This window comes from Meriones unguiculatus (genome assembly GCF_030254825.1).
Source record: "Meriones unguiculatus strain TT.TT164.6M chromosome 13 unlocalized genomic scaffold, Bangor_MerUng_6.1 Chr13_unordered_Scaffold_33, whole genome shotgun sequence".
NCBI lineage: Eukaryota > Metazoa > Chordata > Mammalia > Rodentia > Muridae > Meriones > Meriones unguiculatus.
The window spans coordinates 7,133,481-7,148,735 of NW_026843645.1; positions in this window are offsets into that span (position 1 = coordinate 7,133,481).

Sequence of the window (15,255 nt, forward strand, 5' to 3'; positions counted from 1 at the left end):
CCCAGAGGAGACTGAGAAAGAATAGCAGGCTGCTGCTGAGAAGGCCATGACCAAGGAGGAATTCCAGGGTGAATGGACTGTGCCAGCTCCTGAGTTCACTGTCGCTCATCCCGAGGTGGCAGACTGGTCTGAGGGTATGCAGGTGCCCTCTGTACCCATGCAGAAGTTCCCTACTGAAGACTGGAGTGTCCAGCCAGACACTAAGGACTGGTGAACAGCTCCCACAGCATAGGCCACTGATTGGGTTGGAGCCACCCCTGAGTGGTCCTGAGCTCCTCTGCAGAAACCTGTGCAAACAGAAAAGGTGGAAGGAAAACAAAGTTCCTAAAAGCTGAAAATATGCACACACACACACACACACACACACACACTTTAGAAACAATAGTTTTGAGTGTTGGGTGTAATGGTACACTTCTGTAATCCTGGCTCTTAGGAGGTTGGGGCAGAAGGATGGTGAACTTGGGCTATGTAGTGAGATCATCTCAACAATAATGACAAGACTAGAACAACTAGAGATTGTTTTGAGGCTGGGGTATGTAGCTCAGTGGTAAATCATGTGCTAAGCATGCACAAGGTGGTTCTAGGTTTCATTGTTATCTCCAAAATACCAAACAACCAAAGCAGAATATTGGGGCTGGAGAGATGACTTGGAGGCTAATAGAACTGGCTGTCCTTCCAGAGGACCTGAGTTCAATTCCTGGCAACCACATTGTGGTTCACAACCACCTATACAGGGATCTGATGCCCTCTTCTGGCATGCAGGTGTATATGCATGTAGAGAACTCATAGACATAAAAATCAAAATCAAAAAAAGAAAAAAAAATGGGCCGAAGAGATGGCTCAGAGGTTAAAAACACTAGCTACTTTTCTAAAGGTCCTGCGCTCAATTCCCAGCAACCACCCCCCCTCTCTACTCCAGCATGCACACAGACTGCACCAACAGAGTCAGCTTTGTGGAAACACACCCTGTTCAGGTATTAGGGATCTGCACTCAGAGGAGCCCACCTTTGTTCTAATGCTCTGCTAAAGCTTTTGAAATCTTTAACTTTTGAACAAGGGATCCTTCACTTGTGTTTTGCACTGGACTCTGCAAATTATGTAGCCAAGGCCTGTGTACCAAATATTCAATCTATATAAGAACAGCCTGCAAAGCCTCTCAGTAGCACTGTGACCACTGCAGTCCCAGATACTTCGAAAAAAATGTCAAGACACAATGGCCTAAGACACAGTCTGTCAGCCATCTCTGGATTTCTCTTTCCTGCACTCCAAACATAGTTCAAACTGAAAATGTGTGCTTGGTACACTAACTTTTTTTTCTCAAAATAGGGCTTTTCTGTGTAGACCAGGCTGGCCCTGAACTCAGTGTGACCCACCTGCCTCAGCTTCTCTGAGTGTGGGCTCACAGGTGTATGCCACTGCTCCAGGCTTACAGACTTAATTTTAAGACTGGCTCAATATCTTGCTTTTTGTCTTTAGGTTTTCTATATAAGGACTTGGAACATAGCTCAGTTGGTAAAGTGCTTGCCTTGCATCCATGAAACCTCGTGTTTTGTACACACCTGTAATCCCAATAAGGAGGTGCAGTCAGGGGCATCAGAAGTTCAACATCATCTTAATGTGCTTGGAATTTTTGAGGCTAGCCTGAGATAAGTAAAACCTGATTTTAAAAAATAAGTTTTACATATAAAAAGCCATTTTTTTACACACATGGAACCAATGAAGAGGGAAAAGGGTAAGGAAGGTATTATAAACTATCAAGATGGGAAATGACAATGATGTGAGTGTGAAATGGACATGTGGGAAGTAGGAGCAACAGGACTGAAAGACAAATGTGGGCCTGAGTGAAAGGCCCGTATCGAGGGTAGCAGTCATTGAGATTTTTGCTTAGGCAACTTCGTGTTTTGAGATATGGCAGTCATCAGGGAAATTTCCACATCTCTCAGTCTCCTAAGTTATGGGTTGGGAGAAGAAATCTGAAGGAGCCCTGGTTGTGGCTGCAGGAAATATGATCAAATCCAACTCTCAGACTGCCTGCCTAAACTGTAGTGGCTAACCACAGCAAGCATTGGCAATGCCTGTACAGTGAAACCACTTACCACAGAACAGTCCACACGGGGAGTATCAGGCTGAGAAATCCCCCCACACTAGGAATCAGCTTCATCTTGTCTTGTAAGGCAAGAAAGGCTGTCTTCTCTCTTGCATAGCTTCATCACTTGAGGCTCCCAGCCCTCAGCAAAACAAATCTGGACTTGGATTGTTCTCTCCCTTGTTAGTGAAAGATGATGGTAGTTATCTTAGGGGGTGGAATGGCCTTTAGCCAGCCTCATCAATCAGGCTGTCCTGTCCAGGCTTATCAGTTTCAGCAGCCTGGCAGTTGTTAGGTGAGAAACCAAAGTATATCTTCAGTGGATGTTAATGTGTTCATGCATAGATAGAAACACACAGTACTTTTAGGCCTTTACCTTATGTCATGGGAAAACTTCATTTACAAAACAGCCATTTAAATGTCCACTAGTCTATCTAAGACCTTAATAGAATAAACATCGTCAAGAAGGTAGTGCTCAATTCTAGGTTTGGGAAACAACTTCGATAAAGAAAAAGAAAGAAATTAAAATAAACTTGCAAGTTGGGAATGTAGTTTAGTATTAGTAGGATGAACAATGATTACCTCAGGTTAATGTCAATATTTTCAAAGAGAATTTAAACAATATGCATTTAAAGAGTAAATGGGGGCTGGGGAGATGGCTTAGTGGTTAAGAGAACTTGATTCTCATCCAAAGAACTAAGTTCAGTTCCTAGCATCCATGCTGGATGTTCACAGTTGTCTCTCCCTCTAGATCTGGGGTCTCTGACACTCTCTTTTGGTCATCACATGCACACACATACATATGTACACACAAAGAGTTATACACACACAAAATAAACATAGATCTTTTAAAAAAGGTAAAATGAGAACCCTATCATTACAAAGTCAACCCAAAATGGATCAAAGGCCAAAATATAAGAGCTATAAGTGTGCAAAGGTTACATAGTAGTGAACTTTCATGATGTTAAATTCAATAATTAATTTTTAAATATGACACAAAAATCATAGAAAACCAATAAAACTTTGGACTTCATCAAAGTAAAATATTTTTTTGAACCAAAGAGTAATATCAAGAAGATAACATGACAGTCTACAGAAAGAAAGTCTGCAGAGTTTTTATTTGACAGAAGTCTAGTTTTTAGAATAACAAACACAACAAAAACAAACAGGGCTGGGCTAGGGGTATGGCTCAGTAGAACAGAGCTTGCCTAGCATGGGGGAAGCCAAGGGTTAGACACCTCAGCAGGGTGTGGTAAAGGTGTAGTTAGGCAGAGGACTAGAATAGATATTTCTTCAAGGAAGATTTAGAAATGGCAGTCATACAGAGGAAAATATGCTGAACACCATGAGTCATTAAAGAAATATAAATCAGGAGGACAGTAAGACATCTACTCAGCTAGGCCTGGTGGTTAATTCCATGCTGTTAACCTCAGTATTGGGGGTGAAAATTAGGCTGGAGGATCCAGAGTACAAGAGTAAACTAGGTCACAGGTTAGTTGGGTCTCTAGTGAGACCCTGTCTTAAGAGCAACAGCATAAGTTAATAATTCACACTTATTGGGCCAGGCAGTGGTGGCACACTCTTAATCCCAGCAGTCACTCAGGAGTACAAGGCAGATAGATCTCTGAGTATGAGGCCAGCCTGGTCTACAGAGTGAGTTTTAGGACAGCCAGGGCTACACAGAGAAAACCCCCCCTTTTTTTAAACAAGCTAAGAAAGTAAAGCAAAACAACAAAACCCCAAACAAACAAACAAAAAGTAATCTATACCTCTTAAGATATCTATAATATTTTAAAAAACAACCAAGGAAACAACTGTTGACAAAGATATAAAGATAGAAATAAAGTTAGAATTCTTGTTCAGTGTTGGTAGGTAAAATCATTACCATATGTAATTTACTACTGTCCATTAGTGCTACTCTTAAGGATATAGCAAGAGAATTGCAAACTGGTACTCAGGCACTTTTTTTTCTTTTAAGATTTATTCATTTTATGTATGTGAGTGCTCTATCTGTATGTACACTTGCATGCCAGAAGAGGGCATCAGATCCCAGTACAGATGGTTATGAGCTACCATGTGGGTGCTGGGAATTGAACTCAGGACCTCTGAAAGAGCAACCAGTACTCTTAACCACTGAGATATCTCTTTAGCTCCACTCACATATTTTCTATACATGGTCATGGCGCTAGACAGAAACAATGCTCTATGCTCTAAATCACCAGTGGATAAGCAAGGCCTGATTTGTACATAGAGAAGAGGGTTATTCAACAGTAAGGAAGAATGCAGTACTGATGCTCTGATATAGTACAAGGCAGCACTAATGATAGAGTATGGATAAAACTAGGAAAAAAGCCAGGTGGTGGTGTGATGGCTTACACATTTAATCCCAGCACTCAGGGGGCTGAGGTAGGCAGATCTCTGTGAGTTCAAGGCCAGCCTTGTCTACAAAGAAAGTTCCAGGACATCCAAGGCTACACAGAGAAACCCTCGCTCAAAATATCAACCAACCAACCAACCCAAAAGCAAAAACCCAAAACCTAGGAAACAATATTCCAGACAAGATTAATTCAAGTTATAGGAAACAGGCAAACCCATAGAATCAGAAAGTGAGTGGTTATTGCCAGGGCCTAGAGAGAGAAATGGTAGTGTATATTTAATGGATTTTGGGTGGGTGATGAAAATGGTTTGAAACAAAAAAGACAGCTGTATTCGTTGTCCAATGGTGAGATATATTAAATGCCACTGGAGTGTATATTTACTTTTATGATATATAAATTTATTCCAAGTATAAAAAGATTGTTTATTTTATGTGTATGGATTTTGCATGTCTCTGACATGAACTGACTGCCCTGCTCTTTGATCACCTCCCCTTTAGGGAGCAGCCTTACCAGGCCACAGAGGAAGACAGTGCAGCCAGTCCTTATGAGACCTGATAGACTAGGATCAGAATGAAGGGGAGGAAAACCACCCCTATCAGTGGACTGGCAGAGGGGCATGGGTGGAGAAGGGAGAGGGTGAGTGGGATTGGGAGAGGAGGAGGGAGGGAGCTACAGGGGGGATACAAAGTGAATAAATTGTAACTAATGAAAATTTAAAAAAAATAAAAAAAGAAATAAAAAATAAACTCAATCGACTAGGATAATCTCTAGACTGGACAAAGAGCCCCATGAATTTATCTGATTGCACTTTTGCAATAGAGCAACTTGGAAGTTAATACCTGTTTCAGCTACCAGAGCTTTGAAACAAAAAAGCAGTGAAATTCAGGTGAGCAGGGCTCCCTGGGAAGCGACAGGACCATTTCAGAAGGATCCCTGGGATGCCCTGTTCTTAGGTGGAACCCAACTCTCTTGGGCACTCAGAGGAAAGCCCAAGGTGAACGCTCCGAGCCCAGGAATCCCAGAAACCATAGGTGTCTCTGAAGATTGCGCAAGTCTTTTCCTCCCCCGCCAGCTCGGTGGCATGTTTCTAAAATCCCAATCTGCACAACATAAACAGAAAACGTTCAGCCAGGAAGCCTCGGTGGTGCAAATTAAAAGCTTCCAGCAGAGGGCGGGAGAATCTTTGCTGCGCGGCCAGTGGCAAGCAGGCAGCAGAGAAGAGCAAGCTTTCCAGTGACCTCACGACCCTCCATGCCCTTCTCCCCCCACTGCAAAAGGGAGAGAGAAGGCGGAAGGAAAGACCCCTGATAGAGGAAAATAAAGAATAGGGGAGGGGGGCGTTGAGGCAGAGGGCGGCCTCTAAGAGATCCCCCTCGGAGCAGCCGCCCACTTCCTGAGCCGAGGGTCCAAGCCGCCTCGGGGGAACCCGAAGGCCGAGCCCTCGCAGATGGGGCGGGGGAGGGGCTTGCGCGAGGCCCAGCGCAGGCGCAGTGCGCGCCTCCATTGTCAAGCGTGACGTAAGCGCCATTGCTATGGCAACAGCCGCCAAAGGGAAAAGGAAAATCCCTTTGGGTTGCGGCGGCGGCGGCGGCGGCGAGGGTTGGCGACTGGAACCCACTTCCCGGGCACGATGGCGGCGGTCGTGGCTTGGCTAGTGGACTACTTCATCGTGGAAGGCTGAGACCAGGAGAAGCCAGGTAAGGGTGTGGGGCAGGCGCCATCCCGGGCTCCGCCTCCGCCTGACCCGGGCTCCGCCTCCGCCCCAGGCTCAGCCTCTGCACACACTAGGCTCCGCCTCTGCTCTCCCAAACTCCGCTTCCCTCATCCGCCGGGCTCCGCCTTCACCTCACAGGGCTCCGCCTCCCTCCGCTTCCGGGCCTCTCCCCGTCTGTACCCCGAGTTCGCTTTCGTTCCCGGGCTCCGCCCCCCCTCCGCTAGGCTCCGCCTCTGCTACCACGGGTTCCGTCTCCCTCCTCCGCCGGACTCATCCCCTGCACCCCTGGCTCCGCCTCCGCCCCTCAGGTTCCGCCTCCGCCTACAGGCTCCTCCCCCGCTCTGCTTCTGGGCTCTGCCTCCGCCCCCAGCAGCCATCCAGTGGGCTAGGCGGTGCTGGGCCTGGCATCGCGGCTGGGAGGCTGAGAGGAGAGAGGGTTGGGTCCCAAGGTGGAGGAGCCTGTTGGCCATCGCGGAGCAGGCGATGTGTGTGAGGGACGCGCTAGACGGCAGTTGCGAGGCAAGGCAGGGCTGTGCAGCTGGGGGCTGGAGGGCTGGGCGGGTCGGGAGAGCCTGTCTGAGTTCTGCCAAGAGCTTTTGTGGAGGATGCTGGTACCTGGGACCGCGCCCTCTTGCTGCCAGGGTTGGGAGGGCGGGAGTACACTCTGAGGAGTTTCTAGGATACCCTTGCGCTCTGCATCCTGAGGAAGAGTGATGCTGGGGCCAGTCCTCCAGGAATGGAAGTGCAGAGTCCGGTGCTGCCTCCTGCCTGCCCTAGGGCGGGTAGAGTGGGGGAGCTTGGACATCCCAGTCGAATGAATGCCTTAAAAATGTACTTAAAAAGGCTACAGGATCCGTGCACATTTCTAGGAATATTGTTTCAGGACGTATGTGCCAGCATTCCAGAATGAAATGACTCTTCTTAAGTAAAGACAGCCACTGCAGGTGCTCTCTCTCATTTAGATTTCACGTGATTTAATTGTTCTCTTTATTCATCAGAGAATTCTTCATAAGGAACAGTTTGGCAGATACACTGCTGTTTATACTTTGATGGACTTGTACAACCAGGAGTTTACAGGGTTCATGCGGGCTTATTTTCCTATTTGTATTTCTTTGGGTTGCTATGTATAGATAATCAGGATATAATAACAAGGTTACTGTAGAGCTGGGAAAGCTCTTTTACTTCAGGTTTATTCCAGTTTTACACTTGCAAGGAATTTTAGCTACCAGCCCTGCAGCCCCTTGTCTCAGGAGGTGCTTGGTTGTGTTTGGATGATTGTTAGTCGTTGGTAGCACTAGTGTACTAATGTTCTACTCATCTCTTTTTTATTATTTATTCATCCCTAAGAAATTGTTTAAGAGCAGGGACCCTTCACATTTTTTTCTCACTATTATCTAATTGAGGTCATTTAAGAGAATCACTTGCAGGTCGGTAGGATGGCTTGCTGGGCAAGCCTGGAAACCTGAGTTTGATCCCTGAATTCCTGAAAAGGTGGGAGGAAAAATGATTGCACAGAGTTGTCATCTGACCTTCCCATATGTTCACTGATATTCATCCTTTACCCACATCATGAACACTCCGCCCACACACATACACGATAAAAAAAGAAGACTGTGGGCTGTATTTAGAGAATCTTCTTGCTGCTCCAAAATGTCATGTCATTTCACTTTTCAGTCTCTTACAGACATAGTCTTACCCAGACTGCCAGTGTGGAGAATCAGCTTTGTTTTTAATCTTGTTCAGTTTTCAGTTACATTGTTCTTCTCCTTACAACAATTTTATTTAGTTTGTTTTTTTGACACAAATTCTCTCTACAGAGACCTGGTTGTCCTGGGCTTCCCTATGTAGACCAGGCTGGCCTTGAACTTACAGAGATCTGCCTTCCTCTGCCTCCCAAGTGCTGGAGTTAAAGACCACACACAACTTCCCCACAACAATTTTGAACAATAACAAACTTGAAGATAGTTCCAAGTATGTACAGTTAATTGTTGTTTTACTTTGCACATTTTGAAAGGAAGCTGCTGACCTTATGCCCTGTCACTCAGAATGGTCTAGTGTTGATTTTATACAAACAAGAACTTTGTCTTACATAATGACAGTTCAGTTATCAAATTTGGTCATTCACACTGACACAGTATTACATTTAATTTGGGTTGTGTTGACTATGTTATTACTCACATAATTGTCGAGGAAGTGGGTACATTTAATTGTTGCATTGTTTCCTTATCTTTTTAGTCTCTTTCAATATGGAATAGTTCTGTCATCTTTTTCATAATCCTGTCACTTGTGATGACTGTGGGTCAGTTATATTTTTTCTTCATTAATTTATTTATTTGTTCATTTTACATCTCACAACCCCACTCCCTCCTCTCCTCCCAGTCCTGCCCTCATCCCACTCACCCATATTCCCCAGATAGCCCCCAACCAACCCACCCTGGCACATCAAGTTACATCAGTATTAAGTACCTCCTCTTTCACTGAGGCAAGACAAGGCAGCCCTGCAAGGAAAATGGGATCCAGAGGGAAGCAACAGAGATAGGAGCCCAAGTCAGAGACAGCCCCTGCTCTAGTTGTTAGGGGACCCACTTGAGGACAAACAGCCCATCAATTTCATATGTGGAGGGATCCTAGGACTAGTCCAGGCATGTACTCTTATTGGTTCTTCAGTCTCTATGAGTCCCCATGGTCCCAGGTGAGCTGGCTATGTAAGTCTACCCCCTCCCAGCTCCCTAAATCTTTCCTTTAACTCTTCCACAGGACTCTCCAAATTCTGCCTAATGTTTGTTTGGCTATGGGTCTCTGCAACTGTTTCCATTATCTATTGGATAAAGCCTCTCAGATGATAGTTATGCTAGTGTTCTGTCTACAAGCATAGCAGAGTATTATTAATAGTGTCAGAAGTTGAGTCTTTTCTATGGGTTGGGTCTCAAGTTGTGCCAGTCACTGGTTGGCCATTTCCTCAATCTCTGTTCCATCGTTTATTCCTGCATATCTTGTAGATGACAAATTTGGGTCGAGGGATTTGTGAGATGGTTGGGGTCCCCCTCCCTCCTCTGGCTACAGGATGTGTCTACTTCAGTTTCAATATCCCTGCTGCTAGGAGTCTCAGCCAGGGTCAACCTCATATCTTCCCAGGCACCTCCAAAATTCCAGGTCTTCATCTTATCTCAGAGATGCCTCAACACCAATTTCCCTTCTTTCTTAGCCCTCTTACTCCCCCATCTCCACTTTACCCACACATGATCCCCCCTCCTGTTCCTCTCTTCACCCCCCTCTCCCACCCACCTCCTCTCTCACTCCACTTCCCATGTCTGTCCCCTTCTTAGTGGGATTCAAGTATCCTCTCTTCTACCCTCCATGTTACCTAGTTTATTTAGGTCTGTGGGCTGTACCATGGTTATTTTGTGCTATATGGCTAATATCCCAGGTTAGTTATTTTTATAGACTCTCTCTAAGCTCTTTGTGTTCTCATAGATCAATACATAAAATGGGACAAGGGTATCACAAAAGTATAACACATTGTGTCCTATCAGGTGGTACATATTTTGACTTTGATTACTTGTAATCAGTGTTTTCCAGGATTTTCTACTACACAGTTAATACCTTGCACCCCCATGAGTGCCTTGACACTCTGTGTCTTGGTCCTCATCAGAATGTTAATGCATTTGCCATACACTTATATCAATATGGATTCATGATTTATGTGCCTTCTGTAGTGGACTGGACTGTTACTGTTTGTTTTAGTCTGCTGCGGCTAAGTGACAAATGATTTATAAACAAAGGCTTTACTTTTCAGAGTTGTGAACTCTGGAAAGTCTAAAGTTAAATTATGAGGTCTAGTTGGGGGCATGCTTATCTAGTCCTGTTCTCACTTTAAACTCAGTGTTATAGGATCTCTTCAATAAGGTTATGAACCTATTTATAAGGGCTTCACCTCCCAGACCTGGGTACCTCCCAAAGATCTCATGCAGCTCTGTTACTTTGGGTCTTAGGACTTCAACATAGGAATTTTGGGAGGACATAGATATACGTATCATTTTGATGTTTAAATTGTTTTGTCATTTGACCAATGAGAGCTTATAAATCTGGCTTCTGTGTCTTTTATTTTCTTTCCATTTTTAATCTTAATTTTTACTCATTACACTTTATTCACATTGAATCCCTCCATGCCCCCTCCCTCCTCCTCTCCCAATCCCATTCTCCCTCCTCCTTCTCCACACACGTGCCTCCCCAAGTCCACTGATAGGGGAGGTCCTCCTCTCCCTTCCCCTTATCATTGTCTATCAGGGCTCATCAGGAATAGCTTCACTGTCTTCCTCTGTGGTCTGGTAGGGTTGCTTCACCCTCAGGGGGAGGTGATCAAAGAGCAGGCCAATCAGTTCATGTCAGAGACAGTCACAGTTCCCATTACAATGGAACCCACTTGGACACTGAACTGCCATGGGCAACATCTGTGCAGGTTTCTAGTTTATCTCCATCAATGGTCCTTAGTTGGAGTATCAATCTCAGAAAAGACCCCTGTGCCCAGATTTTTTTAGTTCTCTTGTTCCCCTTGTGGAGCACCTGACCTCTCCAGGTCTTATTATTTCCTACTTCTTTCATGAAGTGCTCTGCACTCTACCCAAAATTTTGCTACAAGTCTCAGCATCTTCCATGATACCCTGCAGGGTAGAGCCTTTCAGATTCCCTCTGTGGCAGGCTCCTATCATGTTCCCTGTTTTCTCCCTCTTCTGATGTCCATCCTCTTTGTCTTTCTGAATGTGGATTCAGCATCTTAGCTAGAGTCCTCCTCCTTCAAAAGTTTCTTTAGTTGTACAGATTTTAGTATGTTTATCCTATATTGTATATCTAGTATCCACTTATGATTGAGTATACACCCTGTGTGTCTTTCTGCTGCTGAGATACCTCACTCAGGGTGATATTTTCCAGTTCCCACCATTTGCCTGCAATTTTCATGATTTCCTTGGGTTTTTTTGTTTTTGTTTTTGTTGTTGTTGTTGCTGAGTAATATTCCATTATGTAGATGTACCACAATTTTTTAATCCACTCCTCAGTTGAGGGGCATCTGGGTTGTTTCCAACTTCTAACTATTACAAATAAAGCTAATAAAGCTGTTACAAACATGGTTGGACAAATGTCTTTGTTGTATACTTGAGCATCTTTTGGATATATGCTTAGCAGTGGTATAGCTGAATCTTGAGGAAGCAGTATTCCTAATTGTCTGAGAAAGTGTCAGATTGATTTCCAATGTGATGTACAAGTTTACATTCCCACCAGGAGTGCAGGAGGGTTCCTCTTTCTCAATATCCTCTTCATCATGTATTATCACTTGAGCTTTAGATCTTAGCTCTTCTGATGGGTGTAAGGTGAAATCTGAGGGTTGTTTTGATTTGCATTTCCCTGATGATTAAGGGCATTGAGCATTTAAGTGTTTCTCTGCCATTCCTCTATTGAGAATTCTCTGTTTAGCTTTGTACCCCCCCCTTTTTTTTAATTGGATTATTTGATTTATTGCTCTTTAACTTCTTGAGTTCTCTATATATTCTGGATATTGGCCCTCTGTCAGATATAGAGTTAGTGAACATCCTTTCCCTATCTGTAGACAGTATCCTTTGCTTTACAGAAGCTTTTCAGTTTCATGAAGTCCCATTTATTGATTGTAGCTCTTAGAGCCTGTGTTTTTGGTGTTTTGTTACACCAGCAAAGACACAGGACCTGAGAAAGAGATTTTCCTGGCACAGGCAAGAAGAGTATAAGAGTCCTTTCCAAAGCAATGGTTTGCTTCAAGAAAGCAAGCACCGGAATTTAACTTATGGCATATGGATAAGTTCAAATGTGGGTTTGTCTACTCAGAGACATTCTAAATTAAGTCCTATTCTGAATGTGAAAATAATGTAAAAATAAGAGATAAAAAGGCACTCTTGGCATTTCTTGGCAGAAATAGATGTAAAAATTTTAAAATTATGGACAGAAATGCCTCTGGAATGTTAACTTTTGACCACAGTTCTTAGCTGAAAATGAAGTAAATGAGGCCATGAAAGTAGATTTCTCAGGGAGCAATGACATCTGGTAATAATATCTGATCTATGAGAGGGATATTACAATGCTACAGTTCTCACTCACAGAAAGGACAGAGAGCCCAATTTCAGAAAACTTCTAACATCGCTGTGTACACTATCCCTCAGGAAAAAAATCTATTACTTGAAAGATAGTTTGCATTTTGAAATCATTTTGATACATGATATTCCTACATAGCCAGGCCTGTTTTAGAAGTGTTCGTGGAGTTGGGCATGGTGGCACACACCTGTAATCCCAGCACTCAATGAGGAAGAGGCAGACAGATTTATGTAATTTTGAGGATGGCTGGGTCTACAAAGTGAGTCCAGAACAATCAAAGCTACACAAGAAAATTGTGTCTCAAAAACAAAACAAAACAAAAAAACTGAGAATACAGTCTGTGGAACAATCTGGCCTCAGTCTCAGAGAGATCAGCCTGCCACTGAATCCTAGGTTTAGGGTGACAAGGATGCACTTCTGAGCCAAGCTATGATTTTTAAGTCGTCTATCCTTGAATCAGTAAATTAAAGGATAAAATAAGATGTACAGAGGAACCATTTTCCTTTTCAAGAACAACAATAAGTCTTCAAATTCTACAAATAATTTCTGTCATCTATAAGTGGCTCCATTGCTTTTTTAATTTGATCATTTATAACTGGATATAAGGTATATAATACTAAAATCTGTACAGCTAAACAAGCTAATCAAGAAGGAGGACCCTGGGTAAGATGCTCAATCTTCGTTCAGAAAGGCAAACGGGATGGACATCAGAAGACAGAGAAAACAGGGAACTGGACAGGAAACTACCACAGAGGGCCTCTGAAAGACTCTATCCAGCAGAGTATCAAAACATATGCTGAGACTCATAACCAACCTTTGGGCACAGTATAGGTAATCTAATGAAAGAAGGTGGAGATAGAAAGACCTAGAGGGGACAGGAGCTCCATGAGGAGAGAAATAGAATGAAAAACTCTGCACACAGGGATATTTGGAGACTCATAATCCAAACAAGAACCACAAATGGAGATAATGTAATACCCGACAGATTTAGCCCATTGCAGCTTAGTGTCCAAGAGGGTACCCTAGTAATGGGAACAAGGACTGTCTCTGACATGAACTCAGGGCCTGGCTCTTTGATCACCTCTGCCTGCAGGGGGAACAGCCTTACCAGTCCACAGAGGAAGACAATGAAGACAGTCCCCATGAAACCTGATATACTAGGTTCAGATGGAAGGAGAGAAGTACCTCCCCTATCCAGTGGACTGGGGGAGGGGCATAGGAGAAGAAGAGGGAGAGAGGGTAGGATTGGGAGGGGATGAGGAGGGGTCTATAGCAGGGATACAAAGTGAATAAACTGTAATCAATAAAAATAAAAATGAATTAAAAAATGCTGGAGTGTGTTTGTGTATACATACATGTTATTGTGTATATGTGATAGAGTACAACTTATTGCTATTTATTATCTACATCCCATATATAAGTTCTTGACATGGAACACAATGAGTCTTTTGGCCAGTGACCACACTGGCCCTTATTTAGCCTGAAAATATATTTACGTATATGCTAGTGTGTGATTTTGCATATACAGCAGCCCAACTATAGAAACATTAGAAAAATCTATAGCACTGATATGAACTACTCAGGGATTGAGCTCAAATCATCAGGCTTAGCAATAACTAAATTTACCCACTGAGACAATTCTCTGACCTTCACTTGCAGTTTTGAGAAATTCTTAAGAATAAGTCTTTACTCCTAAGAAGGAACTAACACATTCCAAAACAAGACAGGAGTGTATAATTTTCATTTGCAAGTAGAATTTATTATTCAAATAATTTCTTTTTCTTCCATCCTCAGATGACAATATATTCATAATCAGAATAGAAGACAATATTGTACTGATGTAATTTTTCAAGTAAGTTTTATGAGTCTCAATGAGCTTAGTGGGGAGTGTTTGTGGTATGCAAAAGAGACCACATACCTTGAAGATCATAGAACCATGATGAAAATAGATCCCACACTCTTCGTATATCTGTCATAGCCTAAGAATGAATAGTCCATCACACACATAACATGTCTTTTTGAAATAAATCTTGTTGCTTTTACATTAACTTTCACTTCTAGATAAATCTCTAAGAAGGCAATACTTCAAGATGATGTGCCATATAGTAAATATGGGAACATGTAGAAGCATGAATCTTCAAACAATATATACATACATACGTACACACATACTATTAAGCATCAATTAATTATTTATATCCAAGCAAGGCTTAAAAACAAACATCTTAAATGAATTTGTGAAAACATAAAAAAGTACAAGTTCTCATAGACCCTTTCTTGAAAACTATGATCTCACACTGTCTGATATAAATGAGCAATGCGCCACATAGAGGATGTGGATTCCATTCTATGCATTGCAGCAGAAAAATACCTATAACCAAGTGGAAATGCATTAGAACATGAACAGCCACCACAGAAGGAATATCAGAACAACCTAATAAACTTCTGTGAATGGATTTGCTACACACACAGCAAATTTAATACCTACTCCAATGTTTCAAAATTCAGACCACAACCACAATTGGTTCTCTCCTCCATTATAATGAAGTGAACATGGTAAATAATTACTTCTTCTGAGGCTCTGATAAAAACAGATTCAAAATAGTTTCTTTTCTTGGAAATGAATACATTTATTATGTCCAAAGTAATAAACACTTTTGCATAAATAAGATTGTTCTCTTCTACGAATGCTTTTCTACTTCCTGACATCAAGATGATATATTAATATTTAAGATATTTACAGTACTGGATACATGGTTTTGCAGTTAAGACAAGTTCATTCCCAGGACCTAGGTCAGGTTTTTGACAACTTTCTATAATTTTTGTTATGAGAAAATCAGTGGGTCTGGTCTATATGGAAAGTAAAGTGGACAGGCACATGAACAGACAAAGACAAACTGTTATCATGTAAGAGAAATTAGAACAAATTCTTAAATATACTCATGTTTTACTTGTATAAG